A 23,809-nucleotide genomic window follows, 5' to 3' on the forward strand; every position below is an offset into this window, starting at 1 on the left:
TTGGGATCTCAACGTTGTGTTGGATTTCCTAAAATCATATTGGTTTGAGCCACTTCAGACCGTGGAGTTGAAGTATCTCACGTGGAAGGTAGTCATGCTGTTGGCCTTGGCCTCAGCTAGGCGTGTGTCAGAATTGGCGGCTTTGTCCTGTAAAAGCCTGTATCTGATCTTCTATATGGACAGGGCAGAATTGAGGACTCGTCCCCAATTTCTCCCAAAGGTGGTATCAGCGTTTCATTTGAACCAACCTATTGTGGTGCCTGCGGCTACTCGGGACTTGGAGGATTCCAAGTTGCTGGACGTAGTCCGGGCCCTGAAAATCTATGTTTCCAGGACGGCTAGAGTCAGAAAAACTGACTCGCTGTTTATCCTACATGCACCCAACAAGCTGGGTGCTACTGCTTCAAAGCAGACTATTGCTCGCTGGATCTGTAGCATGATTCAACTTGCACATTCTGCGGCTGGACTGCCGCATCCTAAATCAGTAAAAGCCCATTCCACGAGGAAGGTGGGCTCTTCTTGGGCGGCTGCCCGAGGGGTCTCGGCTTTACAACTTTGCCGAGCTGCTACTTGGTCGGGATCAAACACTTTTTCAAAATTCTACAAGTTTGATACCCTGGCTGAGGAGGACCTTGAGTTTGCTCATTCGGTGCTGCAGAGTCATCCGCACTCTCCCGCCCGTTTGGGAGCTTTGGTATAATCCCCATGGTCCTTACGGAGTACCCAGCATCCACTAGGACGTCAGAGAAAATAAGAATTTACTCACCGGTAATTCTATTTCTCGTAGTCCGTAGTGGATGCTGGGAGCCCGTCCAAAGTGCGGACTTTCTGCAATACATGTATATAGTTATTGCTTAACTATAGGGTTATTGTTATGAGCCATCTTTCCTAGTAATGTCAGCTCTTCCGGGCACAGTTTCCCTAACTGGGGTCTGGAGGAGGGGCATAGAGGGAGGAGCCAGTGCACACCAGATATAGTACCTAATCTTTCTTTTAAGAGTGCCCAGTCTCCTGCGGAGCCCGTCTATTCCCCATGGTCCTTACGGAGTACCCAGCATCCACTACGGACTACGAGAAATAGAATTACCGGTGAGTAAATTCTTATTTCTCTAACGTCCTAGTGGATGCTGGGGACTCCGTCAGGACCATGGGGATTAGCGGCTCCGCAGGAGACAGGGCACAAAAATAAAGCTTTAGGATCAGGTGGTGTGCACTGGCTCCTCCCCCTATGACCCTCCTCCAAGCCTCAGTTAGGTTTTTGTGCCCGTCCGAGCAGGGTGCAATCTAGGTGGCTCTCCTAAAGAGTTGCTTAGAAAAAGTTTTTTAGGTTTTTTATTTTCAGTGAGTCCTGCTGGCAACAGGCTCACTGCATCGAGGGACTTAGGGGAGAGAAGTGAACTCACCTGCGTGCAGGATGGATTGGCTTCTTAGGCTACTGGACACCATTAGCTCCAGAGGGAGTCGGAACACAGGTCTCACCCTGGGGTTCGTCCCGGAGCCGCGCCGCCGACCCCCCTTGCAGATGCCGAAGATGGAAGAGGTCCAGAAGCAGGCGGCAGAAGACTTTTCAGTCTTCCTGAGGTAGCGCACAGCACTGCAGCTGTGCGCCATTGTTGTCAGCACACTTCACACAGCGGTCACGGAGGGTGCAGGGCGTTGGGGGGGCGCCCTGGGCAGCAATGTATTATACCTTTTTATGGCTAAAAATACATCACATATAGCCCTTTGAGGCTATATGGATGTATTTAACCCCTGCCAGATCTCACAGATTCCGGAGAAGAGCCCGCCGAAATAGGGGGCGGGGCTTATTCTCCTCAGCACACAGCGCCATTTTCCTGCTCAGCTCCGCTGTGAGGAAGGCTCCCAGGACTCTCCCCTGCACTGCACTACAGAAACAGGGTAAAACTGAGAGGGGGGGCACTTTTTTTGGCGATATTAATATATTTAAGCTGCTATAAGGATACAACACTTATATAGGGTTGTTCCCATATATATTATAGCGCTTGGGTGTGTGCTGGCAAACTCTCCCTCTGTCTCCCCAAAGGGCTAGTGGGGTCCTGTCTTCAATAGAGCATTCCCGGTGTGTCTGCTGTGTGTCGGTACGTGTGTGTCGACATGTATGAGGACGATGTTGGTGTGGAGGCGGAGCAATTGCCGGTAATGGTGATGTCACCCCCTAGGGAGTCGACACCGGAATGGATGGCTTTGTTTATGGAATTACGTGATAATGTCAGCACATTACAAAAATCAGTTGACGACATGAGACGGCCGTCAAACCAGTTGGTACCTGCCCAGGCGTCTCAGACACCGTCAGGGGCTGTAAAACGCCCTTTACCTCAGTCGGTCGATACAGACCCAGACACGGACACTGAATCTAGTGTCGACGGTGAAGAAACAAACGTATTTTCCAGTAGGGCCACACGTTATATGATCACGGCAATGAAGGAGACTTTGCATATCTCTGATACTACAAGTACCACAAAAAGGGGTATTATGTGGGGGGTGAAAAAACTACCTGTAGTTTTTCCTGAATCAGAGGAATTGAATGATGTATGTGATGAAGCGTGGGTTAACCCAGATAGAAAAGGGCTAATTTCTAAAAAGTTATTGGCATTATACCCTTTCCCGCCAGAGGTTAGGGCGCGCTGGGAAACACCCCCTAAGGTGGATAAGGCGCTCACACGCTTATCAAAACAAGTGGCGTTACCGTCTCCTGATACGGCCGCCCTCAAGGATCCAGCTGATAGGAGGCTGGAAACTACTCTAAAAAGTATATACACACATACTGGTGTTATACTACGACCAGCCATCGCTTCAGCCTGGATGTGCAGTGCTGGAGTGGTCTGGTCGGATTCCCTGACTGAAAATATTGATACCCTGGATAGGGACAGTATTTTACAGACTTTAGAGCAATTAAAGGATGCTTTTCTTTATATGCGAGATGCTCAGAGGGATATTTGCACTCTGGCATCGAGAGTAAGTGCGATGTCCATATCTGCCAGAAGAAGTTTATGGACACGACAGTGGTCAGGTGATGCGGATTCCAAACGGCATATGGAAGTATTGCCGTATAAAGGGGAGGAATTATTTGGCGTCGGTCTATCGGATTTGGTGGCCACGGCAACTGCCGGGAAATCCACCTTTTTACCTCAGACCCCCTCCCAACAGAAAAAGACACCGTCTTTTCAGCCGCAGTCCTTTCGGTCCTATAAGAACAAGCGGGCAAAAGGACAGTCATATCTGCCCCGAGGCAGAGGAAAGGGTAAGAGAGGGCAGCAAGCAGCTCCTTCCCAGGAACAGAAGCCCTCCGCGGGTTCTGCAAAGCCCTCAGCATGACGCTGGGGCTTTACAAGCGGACTCAGGAGCGGTGGGGGGTCGACTCAAGAATTTCAGCGAGCAGTGGGCTTGCTCACAGGTGGACCCCTGGATCCTGCAGGTAGTATCTCAGGGTTACAGGTTGGAATTCGAGAAGTCTCCCCCTCGCCGGTTCCTAAAGTCTGCTTTGCCAACGTCTCCCTCAGACAGGGCGACGGTATTGGAAGCCATTCACAAGCTGTTTTCTCAGCAGGTGATAGTCAAGGTACCCCTCCTACAACAGGGAAAGGGGTATTACTCCACGCTATTTGTGGTACCGAAGCCGGACGGCTCGGTAAGACCTATTCTAAATCTGAAATCTTTGAACCTGTACATACAAAAATTCAAGTTCAAGATGGAATCACTCAGAGCAGTGATAGCGAATCTGGAAGAAGGGGACTTTATGGTGTCCCTGGACATAAATGATGCTTACCTGCATGTCCCAATTTGCCCTTCACATCAAGGGTACCTCAGGTTCGTGGTGCAAAACTGTCATTATCAGTTTCAGACGCTGCCGTTTGGATTGTCCACGGCACCTCGGGTCTTTACCAAGGTAATGGCCGAAATGATGATTCTTCTGCGAAGAAGAGGCGTATTAATTATCCCTTACTTGGACGATCTCCTGATAAGGGCAAGGTCCAGAGAACAGCTGGAGGACGGAGTAGCACTAACCCAAGTAGTGCTGCAACAACACGGGTGGATTCTGAATTTCCCAAAATCTCAGTTGACCCCGACAACACGTCTGCTGTTCCTGGGAATGATTCTGGACACGGTTCAGAAAAAGGTGTTTCTTCCGGAGGAGAAAGCCAAGGAGTTATCCGAACTTGTCAGGAACCTCCTAAAACCAGGAAAAGTGTCTGTGCATCAATGCACAAGAGTCCTGGGAAAGATGGTGGCTTCTTACGAAGCAATCCCATTCGGCAGATTCCACGCACGAACTTTTCAGTGGGATCTGCTGGACAAATGGTCCGGATCGCATCTGCAGATGCATCAGCGGATAACCTTATCGCCACGGACAAGGGTGTCTCTTCTGTGGTGGTTACAGAGTGCTCATCTGTTAGAAGGCCGCAGATTCGGCATACAGGACTGGGTCCTGGTGACCACGGATGCCAGTCTGAGAGGCTGGGGAGCGGTCACACAGGGAAGAAACTTCCAGGGAGTATGGTCAAGCCTGGAGATGTCTCTTCACATAAATATACTGGAGCTAAGAGCGATTTACAATGCTCTAAGCCTGGCAAAACCCCTGCTTCAGGGTCAGCCGGTGTTGATCCAGTCGGACAACATCACGGCAGTCGCCCACGTAAACAGACAGGGCGGCACAAGAAGCAGGAGAGCAATGGCAGAAGCTGCAAGGATTCTTCGCTGGGCGGAAGATCATGTGATAGCACTGTCAGCAGTGTTCATTCCGGGAGTGGACAACTGGGAAGCAGACTTCCTCAGCAGACACGATCTACACCCGGGAGAGTGGGGACTTCATCCAGAAGTCTTCCACATGATTGTGAACCGTTGGGAAAAACCAAAGGTGGATATGATGGCGTCTCGCCTCAACAAAAAACTGGACAGGTATTGCGCCAGGTCAAGAGACCCTCAGGCAATAGCTGTGGACGCTCTGGTAACACCGTGGGTGTTCCAGTCAGTGTATGTGTTTCCTCCTCTGCCTCTCATACCCAAAGTACTGAGAATTATACGGCAAAGGGGAGTAAGAACGATACTCGTGGCTCCGGATTGGCCAAGAAGAACTTGGTACCCGGAACTTCAGGAGATGCTCACGGAAAATCCGTGGCCTCTACCTCTAAGACGGGACCTGATTCAGCAGGGACCGTGTCTATTCCAAGACTTACCGCGGCTGCGTTTGACGGCGTGGCGGTTGAACGCCGAATTCTAAGAGAAAAAGGCATTCCGGAAGAGGTCATCCCTACACTGGTTAAAGCCAGGAAGGAGGTGACTGCACAACATTATCACCGCATTTGGAGAAAATATGTTGCGTGGTGCGAGGCCAGGAAGGCCCCCACGGAGGAATTTCAATTGGGTCGATTCCTACATTTCCTGCAAACAGGATTGTCTATGGGCCTCAAGTTGGGGTCCATTAAGGTTCAAATTTCGGCCCTGTCGATTTTCTTCCAGAAAGAATTGGCTTCAGTTCCTGAAGTCCAGACTTTTGTAAAAGGAGTACTACATATACAGCCCCCGGTTGTGCCCCTAGTGGCTCCGTGGGACCTTAATGTAGTTTTGGATTTTCTCAAATCCCATTGGTTTGAGCCACTCAAATCGGCGGATTTGAAATATCTTACATGGAAAGTAACCATGCTACTGGCCCTGGCTTCAGCCAGGAGAGTGTCAGAATTGGCGGCTTTATCGTATAAAAGCCCATATCTGATTTTCCATTCGGACAGGGCAGAACTGCGGGCGCGTCCTCATTTTCTGCCTAAGGTGGTGTCGGCGTTTCACCTGAACCAGCCTATTGTGGTGCCTGCGGCTACTAGCGATTTGGAGGATTCCAAGTTGCTGGACGCTGTCAGGGCATTGAAAATATATATTTCAAGGAAGGCTGGAGTCAGAAAATCTGACTCGCTGTTTATACTGTATGCACCCAACAAGCTGGGTGCTCCTGCTTCTAAGCAGACGATTGCTCGTTGGATTTGTAGCACAATTCAACTTGCACATTCTGTGGCAGGCCTGCCACAGCCTAAATCTGTCAAGGCCCATTCCACAAGGAAGGTGGGCTCATCCTGGGCGGCTGCCCGAGGGGTCTCGGCATTACAACTCTGCCGAGCAGCTACGTGGTCGGGGGAGAACACGTTTGTAAAATTCTACAAATTTGATACCCTGGCTAAAGAGGACCTGGAATTCTCTCATTCGGTGCTGCAGAGTCATCCGCACTCTCCCGCCCGTTTGGGAGCTTTGGTATAATCCCCATGGTCCTGACGGAGTCCCCAGCATCCACTAGGACGTTAGAGAAAATAAGATTTTACTTACCGATAAATCTATTTCTCGTAGTCCGTAGTGGATGCTGGGCGCCCATCCCAAGTGCGGATTGTCTGCAATACTTGTACATAGTTATTGTTACAAAAAAATCGGGTTGTTCTTGTTGTGAGCCGTCTGTTCAGAGGCTCCTACGTTGTCATACTGTTAACTGGGTTCAGATCACAAGTTGTACGGTGTGATTGGTGTGGCTGGTATGAGTCTTACCCGGGATTCAAAATCCTTCCTTATTGTGTACGCTCGTCCGGGCACAGTATCCTAACTGAGGCTTGGAGGAGGGTCATAGGGGGAGGAGCCAGGGCACACCACCTGATCCTAAAGCTTTATTTTTGTGCCCTGTCTCCTGCGGAGCCGCTAATCCCCATGGTCCTGACGGAGTCCCCAGCATCCACTACGGACTACGAGAAATAGATTTATCGGTAAGTAAAATCTTGTTTTTTGGTGTTTTTTAATGTATGTGGCACTGTACAGGGGCTTTATTTGTATGTGGCACTGTACAACATGACTAAAAATGGCATTATGACACAAGGTTATACTCCTACAAACGTCAAACAGAAAGGTGTGCACATAAAAATGGGGTGTGGCTTTGTGACAACTATGCCACGCCCCCATTTTTGCTTGCGCGCCTTCTGCACGCGCATGATATGGCTCTTACCCTTGACTACAGATCTATTCTGGCTCTTTGCCACTGACTGGTTGGCCACCCCTGCACTACACAGCTCTGCTGAAGCCGCGGCCGCACACTGACAAATGTATAATAAAGTATCTTTGGGATAATTTACACCAAGCCTAATTTTTTTTAAATTAATAAATATTTTTTAAACAAAAAAAACTCCATTTAAGATGGCACCATTACTTATGGGCCAGTGCTCTGGACTTGCCCCCAGGCTAAAAGTTGACAGACAGCCCCTGGTTGACAATGCTTTTGCTTAACTGTTCCTTGAGAAAGCCAACCATTCACATGTGCAAAAGGCAACTGTACACCAGTTTAGCTCCCCCTGTTGTACAGTAGGATGGTTTCTGTCCCACCATCTGGCTCCTTATTTGCCGCTTGGAACAACTTGCTTCTGGTTAGTGTATGGTGAGAAGAGCTGCTGCAGAACCTCTTTACTTTTTTACTTTGCTTAATTTCTCCAGAGAGAATCATTTGCATCAGGTCGGCTGGGTAGTAGAAGGAGCTCTTATGCAGAATGTTGGGTTCAACACAAGATGGCTTGGACATGAATTACAGTGTCAGTTTTAGGAGTCTATTTACTAAGCCTTGGCAGGAGATAAAGTGGACAGAGATAAAGTACCAGCCACTCAGGTCCTAACTGCCATGTCACAGGCTGGGTTTGAAAAATGACAGTTAGGAGCTGATTGGTACTTTATCTCCGTCCAATTTACCGCTATCCAAGGCTTAGTAAATAGACCCCTAATCTGTTAAAACCAATTCCGTACAATCCAACGATCATATAAATGATCCTTTCGGTTCCAAATCGACCAATCGGACAGTGTCTTCCGCAACTAACAGCAGAAATCGGCCTCGATAGTGAGAGCATCATTCACTATATCGGGAGAAAAATTTACTGGGTTTTGACCAATTGCCAGGCAAAGTGCTGAGAACACACTAAACCATTAGATAAAATTTTGGTCAGATATAGCTATATCACCCTATTTTTTCTTATAGTATGTACCCAGCTTTACTAAGCAGTGATAAAAGTGGAGAAGTGAGCAAGTGGAGAAGTTGCACATGGCAACCAATCCGCTGCTCTGTATACTTTTATAGTATGCAAATTATAAATGTTACGTCAATGCTGATTGGTTGCCATGGGCAACTTCTCTACTGGCTCACTTCTCTACTTTTATCACTGCTTAGTACATCTTCCCCATAGTCTCAGGAACACAGCAGTATCTTAGCAGTGAAAATTTATATTGCTAAGCAGCTCTTACGGAGCTGGTACAGACATAACATCACAGGAAGTTAGTAATACTGTACATCCATACAGACTTTCAGTTTATATTTTAGACAGCACTCTGGCGGAAAGGGGGTGGTAAACCAGCCTTCTGCCCCTTCAACCATTTTTATTCTGTTAACTGTCAACAGGATCAATTGAGCTCCCACTTATTTGCTCTATGTGAGTTGCATGGCAGGTGTGTATTCACCTTTGTGTCCCAGTCCCACCCTGATCTGGGTACATAGGGCAGATGTATTAAGCCTGGAGATGGCATAAGGAAGTGATAAACCAGTGATACGTGCAGGTGATAAACGCACCAGCCAGTCAGCTCCTAACTGTCGATTTGCATATTGGAGCTGATTGGCTGGTGCATTTATCATCTTGCACTTATCACTGGTTTATCACTTCCTTATGCCTTCTCCAGGTTAATACATCTGCCCCACTAAGTCCAGTAGCAGATCTTGCTACGGGCACACGGGATTTTTGCCCGGGGCGCCGCATTCCGGAGGGTGCCGGCGCCATCCGGAGGGCACCTCGCTATGGCAAGATCCGCTACTGTTTGTCAGTGTCCCCGGGTGTTGTGCGGCGCTGTGAAGGAAACTAGACGGGTTACGTTACCCGTCTAGTTTCCCTTCGTGGAGAGGACCTTTGCTGTGCAGTGCGCGATGACGTCATCGCGCACCGCACAGCATTGTGGGACTGGCACAATGACGCTAGGGGTCATAATTAACCTCTAGTGTCAATGCTGTGCTGTGCTGTCATGACGTCTCTCCCATAGATCCGAGGAGCGGCGCAGGCGGAGGTCAGCAGCGGTCGGGAATCAGTAGCGGGGATAGTAAGTATTAATTAATTTATTTTTGGGGTATTTTTTTTTGTAAGCAGCGCTAATGGGAGCACAACTCTCCAGGGGGCACAAATGGGGGCACAACTCTACAGGGGGCACAACTCTACAGGGGGTGTAACTGACCACGCCCCTGTATGAAGCCACGCCCCTATTTTCGCCGGGGCGCCACAAGGGCTAGAACCGGCCCTGACTAAATCTAAAAGTGTAGTTATGATCTCAAACATGCGCCTCTATTAATTTCTTTTTATGATCTCACACATGCCCAGTGAAGCCTGCCAGGGGTGAGACAGTGCATCAACACTACGCTGATGCACTGTGGGGGTTTGGCAGGAAGCGCTGGAGGGGGAGTTTTTACTTTGGCAACTGAGATGTTCATACCTCTCGGCGCTACTGCTTCGCTTCAGTACAGTGTCAGAGCTGCTTGAAACCATGTTCACACAGCAGGCTGGACCTGGGTCATTCCTATGTGGGCACTTGGAGATTATCATCATCTCCAAGCTCTGGTGGTCCGCCTCTGTTCATTTTAGCATGACCTAGGTCAGATACCCAGATTGCATTGTTCACATTGCAGGCTTCAATACCAGATTGACCCTTTTCACATATCAAGCCAAGACCCCGCAATAATCCAGGTCAAAAGCTTTATATGAAGGACGTATAATTCTTATGTGGGGTTTTACACCACTACCTCCACCTACACCATCTTATTGGCAAAATATCACATACATCTCTGTGGCATTATCCATCACCCTGATACATTTACCTCTCCCCATCTTGCAGATCACAGTGAAACGTGGAGCAGCGGGGGACTGCTCTCTGCACTGAACAGCCAAACAGTGTTGGGTGGAGGGGGAAACTAAATTCGCAGCCATGCACTTTAGTTTGGCAAATGCCCCCCCAGAGCGCCATTCCCACAGTAGGGGAAAGAAATCAGTTCCGTTCAGAATGTCCTTATTCAAGAACGTGATGCGACTTTGTCAGCAAAAGTCTAACGGTGCGGTCACATCCCATGCGATCTTGTCAGTTAAGTGGTTAATACGCATCTGCCATGATTTTTTGTAATGCATGTGGACAAAGTAGTGGATGTTTGTATAATCTGCATTACAGATACTTGTATAGTAATAAGTGCTATGGAAAACTGATTATTAACCACCACACCACCATCATGGGGGCGGGCAATGCTCCATTTCCAGGGAGGACACAGAGCATTGCGGGCGCAGTGCAGCCCAAAGGGGGGGTGGAGGTGGCTAAACGGGGGCGTGTCAGGGTGTGATCACGGCCGATGCGTGAAGTCATGCGCAGCCATCGTGGTCAAGATCATGGCGGTGGGACTCCTACAGGCGCAGCTAGGCTGCGCTGGCAGGAGCCATTCCTAGTTTCCGCTTACAAGCAGAAATTGCGCAATTTCTGCTTGTTCAACAGGGGGAGATGGCGGTCAGCAAGCTGGGAGGCCTTGCCCAGTGATGGATGGACCCCAGTATGCACTCCAAAGGATTGCAAATTCTGCTAATTAATTAGCAAGAATTTACAGTCGTTACTGAATTAGGCCCATCATCCAGAGTTGGGCCTTGTAGTAGCGTCTGCAACACTGTGAATTTATGGTAATGCTGTAGCCAGTGGGCTGTATAGCAACTACTACAAAGCATGAGAGATGAATGTATTATCTCCAAAGAGGCATTACAGTCACTGCAATTTTTATCTTAACTGCTGCCTACCAGAGACATACCATAAGATAATTAGCTCTATTGTGCATTGTCTGTTTTTTAGCAGAGGCATTGAGTACTACATTTTAATGCTTTCTTTAGACTGTGATAATAACACATACTATTATCATTTATTCTCTAAAATCGATAATCTGTACTAAGTCTAATATTAAAATAAAAGCCATAGTACACATATACATTATTTATCTTAAAACAATAGATGCTTTGAACAGTCATTGCTTATATAAGTGTAGCTTAATATAGCCAGTCACATTTTCTGGAGCCCCAGGCTGAAACAGTTTTTTTTCCCATGTCAGTGGCAGGGCACCAAATCTTTTATATGCATTATGCACCATCCTAAAATGGCTGCGGAGGAGATGTGAGAGGCAGTACCAATAAGAAGCTGGTTAAAAGTTTATTGGCTCGCTGTCACACTTCTGTAGCTTAAATCTTGAAAAAATTCAAGGCCTCTGCTGCTTAGGGATGCAGTAAGATTGAGCAACAAAGTGCATCACATTTATTTAGTTGTCTTAAAATGTCAGGAAATGCATGAAATAAAACAAGTTTAACAAACATTTTTCTTATTAAACTGATGACTGTTTTATATTTTAGGCACAAAAGCCAGAAGACAAAAACAAGAGAACACTTTATGTAAGAACAATTTTTTTTTTTTCATACTGGGCACAGGAATGACAATACAAGCTTGTGTCTAGCCAGACAAAATGGATGCAGACTTTGAAAAATCTGTGGGCAAAATTTAAACAAGTGCATTGGAACGCCTACAAGGCCCCTACGCGAAGAATCAGCAGCATTCCAGGCAGTTCCCACAGGCAGTGTGAAAAACGTAGAGGCAGTCCGCTTGCCTTGAATTTATCTTTTTAAATATTATTTATCATGAACATAGAAATAATAACACTCAGGCTCAAGTTGACTTTATTTTAAGACAGATCTTGGTGTATTCAGATGGACTGCATGAGCTAGTACTGCATATGGCAGGTAAATGTGAACACGCTGCTATACCCCATTTCTTTCTGTTTTTATTGATGAAAATGTGTGAAAGTCAGCTTATAAGACAAAAAGCAAGAAGTTAGAAAGTAACCCTTACTTGTAGCTCTGAGCTAAACAAAATACAACAGACTACTGCATGCAAGCAGACTGTTCCTTCCCTTCATAATAGGCCCAGAGTCTCTTCTCAACTCCCCTTTTGTTTCAAATCAGTCCACATTTCACTTAGATATAAACCTGCCTGGGGGCTTGGCCTTTTACCGTCTGAAAGCCGCATCCATCTGTTTCTCATAAAGAACGTGTAACCTCTTCAGCACTGCATGGGTTAAAGGTTTTGGAATACATCAATCCATAAAAAACCCACAAATGAGTAGCACTCACAGCTGCGTTGTCTTAAATAGCTGCATTTACTCAATAGTTATTTGAGAATAGTTGAAACTCACTGCAACAATACAAACATCTGGATATTAAATACTACCTAACCAATTATGTAACAGGAACAATATAAAACAAAATAACACAATAAAATGTTGAAATATGTTAAAATGCTGTTGAAATACTTTTTAGAAATGGCAATGTAAAAATGATGTCTGCTAGCTGTTACTACAGTAGTTACAAACAGGCGATAGCTATCCGGGATGATTTTGACATCCCAGCAGTCGGGTTCATACTAGAGATGAGCGGGTTCAGGTCTCAGAGAACCGATCCGTACCGAACTTCACGCTCTGAACCCGGGTTTTCCCGCCTGACTCGGAAACCAGAACAAGGCAAAACGTCATCATCCCGCTGTCGGATTCTCGCGGGATTTGGATTCCATATAAGGAGCCGCGCGTCCCCGCCATTTTCACTCCATCATCGGAGAGTGTGCAGAGAGGACGTGTCTCCGTTCTCTCAGTGTCCATGGCTTGTGCTGAATTTGTCCAGTCACAGTGCTTGTGTCCCCTGCTGCCATATGTCCAGTGCTGTCCAGTGGTGCTGTGTTGTGCTGCATCAGTTCAGTGGTGGTGTCTTGTGCTGCATCAGTCACAGTGCTGGTGTCCTCTGCTGCCAGCTGTCCAGTGGTGCTGTGTTGTGCTGCATCAGTCACAGTGGTGGTGTCCTTTGCTGCCATATGTCCAGTGCTGCTGTATAATAAGTCCCTTACAGTGTTGCTGTGTTATCCTGCATCAGACCAGTGGTAGTGTCCTGTGCCTCAGTCAGTCCAGTGACTATTCACAGTGGTGGTGTCCTCTGCTGCCATATGTCCAGTGCTGCTGTATAATAATTCCCTTACAGTGTTGCTATGTTGTCCTGCATCAGACCAGTGGTAGTGTCCTGTGCATCAGTCATTCCAGTGACCAGGCAGTCACAGTGGTATATGCTGCTGCTATATGTCCACTGCTACAGTATAATAATAATCATAATCATAATAATATTATTATTATTATTATTATTATTATAAACAACAACAACAACCACAAGTCCCTCACAGTGTTGCTGTGTTGTGCTGCATCAGACCAGTGGTAGTGTCCTGGCCATCAGTCATTCCAGTAACCAGGCAGTCACAGTGGTATACGCTGCTGCTATATGTCCACTGCTACAGTGTTATAATAATAATAATAATAATAACAACAACAACAACAAGTCCCTCACAGTGTTGCTGTGTTGTGCTGCATCAGACCAGTGGTAGTGTCCTGGCCATCAGTCATTCCAGTGACCAGGCAGTCATAGTGGTATACGCTGCTGCTATATGTCCACTGCTACAGTGTTATAATAATAATAATAATAATAATAACAACAACAACAACAACAAGTCCCTCACAGTGTTGCTGTGTTGTCCTGCATCAGACCAGTGGTAGTGTCTTGGCCATCAGCCATCAGTCATTCCTGTGACACATATTGTGTTATATAACTCCAGAAACATAATGGAGAACAAAAATTTGGAGGATAAAATAGGGAAAGATCAAGAACCACTTCCTCCTAGTGCTGAAGCTGCTGCCACTAGCCATGACATAAACGATTAAATGCCATCAACGTCGTGTGCCAAGGCCGATGCCCAATGTGATAGTAGAGGGCATGTAAAATCCAAAAAGCCAAAGTTCAGTAAAAAGACCCCAAAAAAGAAATTTAAATCGTCTGAGTAGAAACGTAAACTTGCCAATATGCCATTTATGACACGGAGTGGCAAGGAACAGCTGAAGCCCTGGCCTATGTTCATGACTAGTGGTTCAGCTTCACATGATGATGGAAGCCCTCATAACTGAGGCATTGACACTTATGTTGGTGTTAGATGTGTGTCCGGTGTCCGACATTAGTGCAGTGGGATTAAGACAATTGATGGAGGTATTGTGTGGCCGGTACCAAATCCCATCTAGATTCCACTTCACTAGGCAGGTGATAGCGAGATTTTGCCATTTAATTCCAGTGATTTGGACGTATAATTATTACAGTGATTTTGCCAATTAATTCCAGTGATTTGGACGTATAATTATTAATTATAGTGATTTTGCCAATTAATTCCAGTGATTTGGACGTATAATTCCAGTGATCTTGCCAATTAATTCCAGTGATTTGGATGTATAATTCCAGTGATTTTACCAATTAATTCCAGTGATTTGGACAAGTAATTCCAGTGATTTGGATGTATAATTCCAGTTGGAATTGTTTGTGTCGCTTGGCTTAGTCATACAGCTACCTCATTGCACCTCTTCGACATCTTTGCATGAGGTGCTGTTTGGGGCCTAGTTTTTGAAAAGTGCCATCCTGTGTGACACTGCCGTGTGAGTCCAGTGGTACTGCTGTATTAGTCCTGGGGTACTGCCGTATAAGTCCACCAATTGCAGATTTTTTTTAAAGTGACTGGAGCGTGCTGGAGATGCTGTCAGTGGACCAAACAATTGCGGCCCACTCTCGACATTCAGCCACTGCGTGACACTACTAGATGGGCCAGGTGGCTGTGTCACTTAGCTTAGTCATACAGCAACCTCTGTGCACCTTTTTTTCTTTTTTGCATCATGTGCTGTTAGGGGCCTTTTTTTGATATCTGCCCTCTTGTCTGCCGCTGCAGTGCCACGCCTAGAAGGGCCAATTGTTTGTGTCGCTTGGCTTAGTCATACAACTACCTCATTGCAATTCTTTTTCTTCTTTGCATGATGTGCTGTTTGGGTCCTTTTTCTCTTACGTCCTAGAGGATGCTGGGGACTCCGTAAGGACCATAGGGGTATAGACGGGCTCCGCAGGAGACATGGGCACTATAAAGAACTTTAGAATGGGTGTGCACTGGCTCCTCCCTCTATGCCCCTCCTCCAGACCTCAGTTAGTTCCTGTGCCCAGAGTAGACTGGGTGCATTACAGGGAGCTCTCCTGAGTTTCTCTGAAAAAAGAATTTTGTTAGGTTTTTTATTTTCAGGTAGCACTGCTGGCAACAGGCTCCCTGCATCGTGGGACTGAGGAGAGAGAAGCAGACCTACTTAACTGATAGGCTCTGCTTCTTAGGCTACTGGACACCATTTGCTCCAGAGGGAGTCGGAACGCAGGTCTCCCCTTGCCATTCGTCCCAGAGCCGCGCCGCCGTCCTCCTCACAGAGCCGGAAGACAGAAGCCGGGTGAGTATAAGAAGAAAGAAGACTTCAAAGGCGGCAGAAGACTTCAGATCTTCCCTGAGGTAAGCACGCAGTGGTAACGCTGAGCGCCATTGCTCCCACACACAACACACACTGCAGGCACTGATGGGTGCAGGGCGCAGGGGGGGGGGGGGCGCCCTGGGCAGCAATATAAACCTCTAGGACTGGCAAACACATATATATATATAGGCTGCGGAGGCAGTAGATATAAAAATCCCCCGCCAGTATTACAAAATTGAGCTGGACCGAAGCCCGCCGCTGGAGGGGGCGGAGCTTGATTCCACAGCACTAACCAGCGCCATTTTCTCCACAGAGCACTGCAGAGAAGCTGGCTCCCCGGATTCTCCCCTGCTGAACACGGTGACACAGGGCAGAAAAGAGGGGGGGGGGGCATTTGTAAGGCGCAGTGAGTGTATTATACATATAATTATATATAAAAGCGCTATATTATCTGAGAATTTGTTTCCAGTGTCAGTTGGCGCTGGGTGTGTGCTGGCATACTCTCTCTCTGTCTCTCCAAAGGGCCTTATTGAGGAACTGTCTTTATATAAATATATCCCTGTGTGTGTGGGGGTGTCGGTACGAGTGTGTCGACATGTCTGAAGCGGAAAGGCTCATCTAAGGAGGAGGTGGAGCAGATGATTGTGGTGTTTCCGTCGGCAACGCTGACACCTGATTGGTTGGACATGTGGAATGTTTTGAATGCAAATGTGACCTTATTACATAAGAGGATGGACAAAGCAGAGTCCAGGGAAAAAGCAGGGAGTCAATCCATGGCTTTGACTGTGTCACAAGGCCCTTCAGGGTCTCAAAAACGTTCTCTATCCCAAATAGCAGACACTGATACCGACACGGATTCTGACTCCAGTGTCGACTACGATGATGCAATGTTACACCCAAGGGTGGCCTAAAGTATTCATTATATGATTATTGCAATAAAAGATGTTTTACATATCACAGATGACCCCTCTGTTCCTGACACGAGGGTGCGCTTGTATAAGGAAAAGAAACCTGAGGTAACCTTTCCCCCATTTCATGAGCTGAACGAGTTATTTGAAAAAGCTTGGGAAACTCCAGACAAAAAACTGCAGATTCCCAAGAGGATTCTTATAGCGTATCCTTCCCCTGCACAGGACAGGGTACAGTGGGAATCCTCGCCCAGGGTCACAAGGCTTTAACGCGCTTGTCCAAGAAGGTGGCGCTACCGTCTCCAGACACGGCAGCCCTCAAGGATCCTGCTGATCGCAGACAGGAAACTACCTTAAAATCTTTTTATACGCATACGGGTGCTTTACTCAGACCGGCAATAGCATCGGCATGGGTATGTAGCGCAGTTGCAGCTTGGACAGATACCTTGTCAGCTGACTTTGATACCCTAGATAGGGATACCATTTTATTGACCTTAGGTCACATTAAAGACGCAGTCTTATATATGAGAGACGCTCAAAGAGACGTTGGGCTGCTAGGTTCGAGAGCCAACGCTATGGCGATTTCTGCTAGGCGAGCCCTGTGGACCCGCCAATGGACGGGTGATGCCGACTCAAAGAAGCATATGGAGGTTTTACCTTACAAGGGTGAAGTTTTATTTGGGGAAGGTCTCGCGGACCTGGTTTCCACAGCTACCGCGGGTAAATCTACTTTTTTGCCTTTTGTTCCCCCACAGCAAAAGAAAACTCCACAATATCAGATGCAGTCCTTTTGGTCGCATAAGTCCAGAAGAGGTCGGGGCTCATCCTTCCTCGCCAGAGGTAAGGGTAGAGGGAAAAGAACGCCTGCTTCGGCTAGTTCCCAGGAACAGAAGTCCTCCCCGGCTTCTACTAAATCCACCGCATGACGCTGGGGCTCCACTGAGGGTGTCCGCACCGGTAGGGACACGTCTTCAACTCTTCAGCCAGGTCTGGGATCTGTCAGACGTGGATCCTTGGGCGATGGAAATTGTATCCCAAGGCTACAAACTGGAATTCGAAGAGGTGCCCCCTCGCCGATTTTTCAGGTCGGCCTTGCCAGCTTCTCCCCCAGAGAGGGCAGTAGTGTTAGCTGCAATTCAAAAGCTGTGCAAACAGCACGTGATTATCAAGGTTCCTCTAGTTCAACAGGGAAAAGGGTACTATTCAACGCTGTTCGTGGTCCCGAAGCCGGATGGCTCGGTCAGACCCATTTTAAATCTAAAATCCCTAAACCAGTACTTGAAAAAGCTCAAATTCAAGATGGAATCGCTCCGGGCAGTGATCTCCAGTCTGGAAGGGGGGGATTTTATGGTGTCACTAGACATAAAGGATGCATACCTTCATGTTCCCATACATCCTCCTCATCAGGAGTACCTGAGATTCGCTGTACAGGACTGTCATTACCAGTTTCAGACGTTGCCGTTTGGGCTTTCCATGGCCCCGAGGATTTTCACCAAGGTGATGGCGGAGATGATGGTACTCCTGCGCAGGCAGGGAGTCACAATTATCCCGTACTTGGACGATCTCCTGATAAAAGCGAGATCGAGAGATCAATTGCTGAAAATCGTGTCGCTGTCCCTGAGAGTGCTACAACAGCACGGTTGGATTCTAAATCTGCCAAAGTCACAATTGATTCCAACAACTCGACTATCATTCCTAGGCATGATTCTGGACACGGAACAGAAGAGGGTTTTTCTCCCGATGGAAAAAGCCCAGGATCTCCAGAACATGGTCAGAGACCTGCTAAAACCGAAAAGAGTGTCTGTTCATCAATGCACTCGAGTTCTGGAAAAAATGGTGGCAGCCTACAACGCCATCCGATTCGGCAGGTTTCATGCGAGGACATTTCAGTGGGACCTTCTGGACAAGTGGCCCGGGTCCCATCTACAAATACATCAGAAAATAAGCCTGTCCCCCAGAGCCAGGGTGTCTCTCCTGTGGTGGCTGCAGAGTGCTCACCTTCTAGAGGGTCGCAGGTTCGGCATTCAGGACTGGATTCTGGTGACCACGGACGTAAGCCTCCGAGGTTGGGGAGCAGTCACACAAGGAAGAAATTTTCAGGGACTATGGTCAAGCCAGGAGGCTTGTCTACACATCAAGATACTGGAATTAAGGGCCATATACAACGGCCTACGACAAGCGTAGAATCTTCTTCGCGACCTACCGGATCTGATTCAATCAGACAACGTCACAGCCGTGGCTCATGTAAACCGCCAAGGCGGGACAAGGAGCAGAGCGGCAATGGCGGAAGCCACCAGGATTCTTCGCTGGGCGGAAAATCACGTAAGCAGTGAAAATCTGTCAGCAGTCTTCATTCCGGGAGTGAACAACTGGGAAGCAGACTTCATCAGCAGGCACGATCTCCATCCAGGAGAGTGGGGACTTCATCAAGAAGTTTTTGCAGAGATAACAAGTCTTTGTTGAATTCCTCAAATAGACATGATGGCGTCACGCCTCAACAAGAGGCTTCGGAGGTATTGTGCCAGGTCAAGGGACCCTCAGGCAGTAGCGGTGGACGCCCTGGTGACCCCATGGGTGTTTCAGTTGGTCTATGTGTTCCCTCCTCTTCCTCTCATCTGAAAAATATTGAGAATCATAAGAAGAAAAAGAGTGCAGACAATACTCATTGTTCCAGATTGGCCTCGAAGGGCCTGGTACTCAGATCTTAAGGAAATGCTCACAGAAGATCCGTGGCCTCTTCCTCTCAGGGAGGACCTGTTACAGCAGGGGCCCTGCGTGTTCCAAGACTTACCGCAGTTACGTTTGACGGCATGGCGGTTGAACACCAAATCTTAGCTGGCAAAGGTATTCCGGAAGAAGTCATCCCTACGCTGATAAAGGCTAGGAAGGAGGTGACGGCGAAACATTATCACCGTATCTGGAGGAAGTATGTTTCTTGGTGTGAAGCCAAGAATGCTCCTACGGAGGATTTCCATCTGGGCCGTTTTCTCCACTTTCTACAGACAGGAGTGGATATGTGCCTGAAGTTAGGCTCCATTAAGGTACAAATTTCGGCCCTATCTATATTCTTTCAGAAGGAATTGGCTTCTCTCCCAGAAGTCCAGACTTTTGTAAAGGGAGTGCAACATCCAGCCTCCTTTTGTGCCCCCAGTGGCACCATGGGACCTTAGCGTGGTATTACGGTTCCTGAAATCTCACTGGTTTGAACCGCTTCAGACGGTTGAATTAAAATTTCTCACTTGGAAGGTGGTCATGTTGTTGGCCTTGGCATCCGCGAGGCGGGTGTCCGAATTGGCGGCCTTGTCTCACAAGAGCCCCTATCTGATTTTCCATGTGGATAGAGCGGAGTTGAGGACTCGTCCTCAATTTTTGCCCAAGGTGGTTTCATCATTTCATATGAACCAACCTATTGTGGTGCCTGTGGCTACGGATGACCTGGAGGACTCCAAGTCCCTAGATGTAGTCAGGGCCTTAAAGATCTATGTAGCCAGGATGGCTCGGGTTAGGAAAACAGAAGCACTGTTTGTCCTGTATGCAGCCAACAAAGTTGGCGCTCCTGCTTCGAAGCAGACTATTGCTCGCTGGATCTGTAACACGATTCAGCAGGCTCATTCTACGGTAGGATTGCCAAATTCGGTAAAAGCCCATTCCACTAGGAAGGTGGGCTCTTCTTGGGCGGCTGCCCGAGGCGTCTCGGCTTTACAGCTTTGCCGAGCAGCTACCTGGTCGGGTTCAAACACTTTTGCAAAGTTCTATAAGTTTGATACCCTGGCTGATGAGGACCTTGCGTTTGCTCAGTCGGTGCTGCAGAGTCATCCGCACTCTCCCGCCCGGTCTGGAGCTTTGGTATAAACCCCATGGTCCTTACGGAGTCCCCAGCATCCTCTAGGACGTAAGAGAAAATAAGATTTTAAACCTACCGGTAAATCTTTTTCTCCTAGTCCGTAGAGGATGCTGGGCGCCCGTCCCAGTGTGGACTATTTTCTGCAAGGCTTGTATATAGTTGTTGCTTACATAAGGGTTATGTTACAGTTGAAATCAGTCTTTGCCTGATACTGTTTGTTGCATACTGTTAACTGGTTGCGTATATTCCATGTTATACGGTGTGGATGGTGTGGGCTGGTATGAATCTTGCCCTTGGATTACCAAAATCCTTTCCTCGTACTGTCCGTCTCCTCTGGGCACAGTTCTCTAACTGAGGTCTGGAGGAGGGGCATAGAGGGAGGAGCCAGTGCACACGCATTCTAAAGTTCTTTATAGTGCCCATGTCTCCTGCGGAGCCCGTCTATACCTCTATGGTCCTTACGGAGTCCCCAGCATCCTCTACGGACTAGGAGAAAAAGATTTACCGGTAGGTTTAAAATCTTATTTTTTTTTTTATATCTGCCTTCCTGTCTGATACTACAGTGCCACTCCTAGATGGGCCAGGTGTTTGTGTTGTCCACTTGTGTCGCTTAGCTTAGTCATCCAGCAACCCAGTGCAACCTTTTGGCCTAAAAACAATATTGTGAGGTGTTCAGAATAGACTGGAAATGAGTGGAAATGATTGTTATTGAGGTTAATAATACCGTAAGAGCAAAGTTACCCCCAAATTCTGTGATTTTAGCTGTTTTTATGTTTTTTTCAAAAATCATCCAGATCCAAAACCAAAACGCGAAAGGGTGGTTTTTTCAAAACCAAGCCAAAACCAAAACACGAAAGTGGAATTAGAATCAAAACCAAAACACAAAACACGAAAAGTGCCAGCCGCACATCTCTAGCTTCATACCCAACCCAAATGGCTATAATGAAATAGCAAAATAAATATTTGTTTCCTTATTCAGATATCTGCAGATTGTTTCAGATCTGATGGTAAAAATACATAAAATTATTACACTGCAAATTAGTTGGGTGAACATATGTGTTATATTTAGCTTTCCCTGAATGGCACTTTAAAATACGAAGAAAGAAAATAGTTGCCAATTTAAAAAAAAAAAATCATTGTGCTCTGTACTACATACTGGAATAACTCCGGATATTTCAATTAGGGCTAAGCCAATGGACATGTGTTATTGAAATCTTAAAAATACATTGTGACTGCTATTTTACAGATAGGTTATTATAACAGAAAGCAGCAAAATTGTGTTTACGTTTTGACAGTGGGGGAGTTTACCTAGGGGGTGCAGGACCTCGCCTTCCCCAAGAAAGATCTGCCACTGCTCCACCATCCCCAGTGATCTCCAGCTCCAGTCACGGCGCTTGCCCTGGACTCCCCGCCCCTCCCATGAACACAAATGCTGAGTCAGCTCTAGTGCAGGGCAGGCACAGTAGTGTAGTGGCTTCTTATTGATGCTAATGCAAGGCAGACACCGCAGTGTAGTGGCTTCCTATTGGTGCTAGTGCAAGGCAGGCACGGCAGTGTAGTGGCTTCCTATTGGTGCTAGTGCGAGGCAGTCACAGCAGTGTAGTGGCTTCCTATTGGTGCTATTGCGAGGCAGTCACAGCAGTGTAGTGGCTTCCTATTGGTGCTATTGCAAAGTAGGCACAGCAGTGTAGTGGCATCCTATTGGTGCTAGAGCAAGGCAGGCATGGCAGTGTTGTGGCTTCCTATTGATGCTAGTGCAAGGCAGTCACAGCAGTGTAGTGGCTTCCTATTGGCGCTAGTGCAAGGTAGGCACAGCAGTGTAGTGGCTTCCTATTGGCGCTAGTGCAAGGTAGGCACAGCAGTGTAGTGGCTTTTTTATGGAAGCTCTCAAATGGGCTACTGGAACCCAGTGCTCTGCTAGTATGTGTTTGCACTAAAGTGTATGTAAAATGTGTATCTGATATGTAATGATATAGTATATTTGTGTTGTGAAATGGCAGATAGGGGGGGGGGGGGGTGTTATAATTTCCTTGGTGTTAGACTGGATGTGAATTAGCACCTACTGATTTAACATATAATGTTGGAGATCAATTGGGAAACTCAGAAGTTTGTCTAATAATTGATTATTCTAGACAAAACATCTTACAGGGTAGCATAGGTATACATACAACAATAATGCATTTGTAACATACAGGACAAAGGGTGTGTGATGGGGACTGTAAGTAAATCCGTGCTGGCAAGGATAAAGTCTTTTGTACTGGTGTCCAGGTAAAAGTTCATTTGGGTTATGTACTTGCTCATCTGACAATTTGAAGTTGCTGAGTCTCAGAAATCCATGTGTTTCTTTGATGTTAAGTCTGCTCCGGCAAAGGCCAGGATTGGGTCTGACACCAAAAGATTCAATGGCCAATGGGGCGTCAATATTGCATCTGTGTACACACATCGGAAGACTCACGCAGCAGCCAGTCGGCATCTCAATAGGACTCCCATCATCTGCAGTATTAGCATAAATACGCAGTAGCGGCTGTGGCAAAACTTGAAGACATAACTGCACCTGTGTCCACCTCTGAATCACCACACCCCCTACTGTAAGTCTATATTGCACTAATTTTCAATCATCTCAGCGACAGCCGCTTTAGCTGACATTTAGCAATATTGCACATGCACTGTTTACGGAGAAGATTGTCCGTTAAAAAATTCCTAGAAGTCACAATTTATTTACTGATTTTTTTTTCCTCCTATTATTTTATTGTAAGAACAAAGCACCTTCGGATCACAGGAACAAGAATTGACAGTTTTCTGTAAATTGCTTTGATTTTTAGACAGCCAAGGTCAAAGATTGTTTTGACTAAATGTTTATTGAATAAAACATTAGAAGAAGATAGGAGCTTGTTTTTCGGAGGAGCACTGGAATATTACTTCCAAACAGGGAAGGGGGATTACTTAAGAGAGGAGTAAGCAGCTGTAGTAACAAAATATTTGTTGTTTAATAAGAAACGCCCCTTTCCTGTCAATCACTCACCAATCAGCAGTGCGACTGAAAAGCGTCGCACGAACAACAGCAAAACTGCTAAGTTTTTAGTTAAATAACTAAGCGCATGCGCGCTGCGTACCATGCGCATGAATATTTAGCAACAAATAGCAGCATAGCGAAAATCGGCAATGAGCGAACAACTCGGAATGACCACCCATGTGCACTGCAGGTGTGGCAGATACAACATGTGCAGAGAGAGTTAGATTTGAGTGGGTTATTTTGTTTCTGTGCAGAGTAAATACTGCCTGCTTAATTTTTACACTGCAATTTAGATTTCAGTTTGAACACACCACACCCAAATCTAACTCTCTCTGCACATGTTATATCTGCTAAAAATACAAAGAAAATAGCAGTGCTGCAAATGGAAACGATTGGATTGATATTGGTTAAAAATGTATAACAATTTATTCTATCAATAAATACTATTTCGTAGTTAAAAGACTATTGTCACATCTTGTGCCAGGACAAATAACAATGTAAAAAGGTACAGAATACAGTAAACACCTTCTCCGCTCCCTTTAATCAGACCGTTTGGTGTTTGTTCCTAATAATTGCCCCTCTTTGTTAGCAATATAGTGCACAACACAGTCCAGCAGGAT

The 23,809-nt window shown here is 46.8% G+C and overlaps 2 long non-coding RNA genes across 6 annotated transcripts in view; one reads left to right on the top strand and one right to left on the bottom strand.

The window, feature by feature from the left end:
• Window positions 1–12,337, top strand: part of LOC135056175 (uncharacterized) — a 106,117-nt gene extending 93,780 nt beyond the window's left edge. For both annotated transcript variants that reach the window (XR_010243907.1, XR_010243908.1), the window contains exon 3: window positions 11,430–12,337. This is a non-coding gene — a long non-coding RNA (uncharacterized LOC135056175). The remainder of the gene's footprint in view (window positions 1–11,429) is intronic.
• Window positions 1–21,652, bottom strand: part of LOC135056176 (uncharacterized) — a 38,044-nt gene extending 16,392 nt beyond the window's left edge. For all 4 annotated transcript variants that reach the window (XR_010243911.1, XR_010243910.1, XR_010243912.1 and 1 more), the window contains exon 1: window positions 21,485–21,652. This is a non-coding gene — a long non-coding RNA (uncharacterized LOC135056176). The remainder of the gene's footprint in view (window positions 1–21,484) is intronic.
• Window positions 21,653–23,809: the final 2,157 nt, after the last annotated feature.

Source organism: Pseudophryne corroboree, chromosome 3 (assembly GCF_028390025.1).
Source record: "Pseudophryne corroboree isolate aPseCor3 chromosome 3, aPseCor3.hap2, whole genome shotgun sequence".
NCBI classification, from domain to species: domain Eukaryota; kingdom Metazoa; phylum Chordata; class Amphibia; order Anura; family Myobatrachidae; genus Pseudophryne; species Pseudophryne corroboree.